Raw genomic sequence first — 2,038 nt, forward strand, 5'->3', positions numbered from 1 at the left:
TAAAATTAAAATATCCTTTATTAAATTACTTAAAAATATTAAATAGGGAAGGGGAAACGGGGGACTTAAAACAATGGCCACTCTAGGCTCTCCTCCACCACCACTGTATCTTCACACAGTCCATTCTCCTCATGTTCCTTCTCGTTTTCCGTTCTCTCCACAGGAGGCCACTAGGACACAAAGACACTGTTACTGAGACTCCGAGTATTTCTCGCCTCCTCTGCTGTTTACAGCTTTCTGGGTAGGTATCACGTTCACAGTTTGTTCTTCGATTATTCACTCTCGTTCTGCTCTCTCTCCACAGGTGGCCGCTAGGACACAAAGACACTGTTACTGAGACTTCGAGTATTTCTCACCGGCTCTGCTGTTTACAGCTTTCTGGGTAGGTATCACGTTCACAGTTTGTTCTTCTATTTTTCACTCTCGTTCTGCTCTCTCTCCACAGGTGGCCGCGGCTCTGCTGTTTACAGCTTTCTGGGTAAGTATGGTTCTTCTCTGTAAGTCAGCAGAGGGGCGAAGGTCACACACCACCTCACCGGGTCGAGCGCTGCCCTATCTCCAATGCCCATAGGCCGATCGATTCCTAGACGGGGGCGCCCTTTTCGTAGAGACCACGGGGCGGCGGACCCTTTCGCCTCTGACTCTGCGACAAAACAGACACAGGTAAGTTCACACCACGAATGTTTCCAATGGTTTACTCACGGTCACGGACAGCTCTTAGTCTGCGTCCCTTCGTACTCCAAACAGCACACTATTTATAGTAACAGTGGTTTCTGTAGTCGTTGGCCTCTCCGTCCTCTGCCCAGTGGAAGAAAATGGATGATGCGGGGCTTCGTCTACAAGACACACAGCAACCCGCAGCAAATACACAGTACCACTCCAACGTGAAAAGATTTATTACACAGTCTCACTCACCACACTATAAGTGCACCACAACAAGGGAAGCGCCCGGTGTCCTCCACTGCGCTTGGGCTACGGTAAGGCGATGGGAAATACGACCACAATAAGTCTCGTTGCGGTGGCTGCTTGAATTTGTACTTCTAACGGCTCGCCCACCACACTCTTGTAGGGGTAGGGCCGCCCTCCTTCTCCTGGAGGTTTCCAATGGTTACACAAGTTAATTTTTGCCAGTTACTCCACACAAAAAGGGTATACTCACGGCGGATAGCCTTTATTTACGTTGTACCAGACGGTCAATTTTCTTCCTGCTTTACTCCTTCAGTATTGGTTAGAACAAAGTTCCTTCTTACCCATAGGACTTTCCTGTCTACTCCAGCAGGTCCACAATAAAGACTGCAACGAGAGAGAGAGAGAGAAACACAGACAGCCACCACGTCCAAAAATGAGCACAGCTCCGTTTCCCAGCACACACTAAGCACAGGCTTGACAGCACAATGCTCTCTTCGGGGTGCTCCTTTTCTCCACTCACGTATCGCCTTTCTTTCACCCCAGGCAGCTCCTGTCTTCTTTCCGCGCGCTTCAAGCGCAGCCCGGATCAACAGAGCCTGCGGGCTCTTCAAAAGGTACGTAGTTACCTCTCCTGCCCTAAGCAGAGGAGCTCTCCCCGTGTCAATCCCCCTCTCGTGCCCGAACTCCCGAACTGTGATCTAACTGTGCTTTATATACTCCTCTCTGTACTTCAGTCATCCAATTGCCCAGCGATCTCTTCAACTAGGCACAGCTGTGCCCAATCGGCTGATTACAGCCTCCGCGAATCTGCCGGATGTCCGGTGTTTCCGTTCTTCGGTCTGGGCGGAAACATCCGGGCGGAACCAAAGTTTCCCGACTTTTGGTTCCGCCCAAGAGATCGTCACCTTGTGACACATATACACCTGAAAGTGCGCATGCGCAGAAAGCGAACCTAGGGACGAGCACGTACGACGGCCTTACGTAAACATATCACCAGAATTATTGACAACTGGGATGATCCACCCGTAAAAAGAAATTATTCCGCTATACCTTTAAATTAGTAGTCAACTATGCCACTAAACAAGATATAAAATTAAAGACTTCATAGTCCACTTCACATGTAGTTATT

At 49.2% G+C, this 2,038-nt stretch overlaps 1 long non-coding RNA gene across 1 annotated transcript; it reads right to left on the reverse strand.

Annotated features, from left to right (window-relative positions):
• Positions 1-1,825, reverse strand: LOC135766825 (uncharacterized). Its single transcript, XR_010541827.1, has 2 exons — positions 357-1,825; positions 1-170 (listed from the first exon to the last, which is right to left on the reverse strand). It is a non-coding gene; the product is annotated as an uncharacterized lncRNA (long non-coding RNA).
• Between the last annotated feature and the right edge of the window lie 213 nt (positions 1,826-2,038).

Source organism: Paramisgurnus dabryanus, chromosome 3 (genome assembly GCF_030506205.2).
Source record: "Paramisgurnus dabryanus chromosome 3, PD_genome_1.1, whole genome shotgun sequence".
NCBI classification, from domain to species: Eukaryota; Metazoa; Chordata; class Actinopteri; order Cypriniformes; family Cobitidae; genus Paramisgurnus; species Paramisgurnus dabryanus.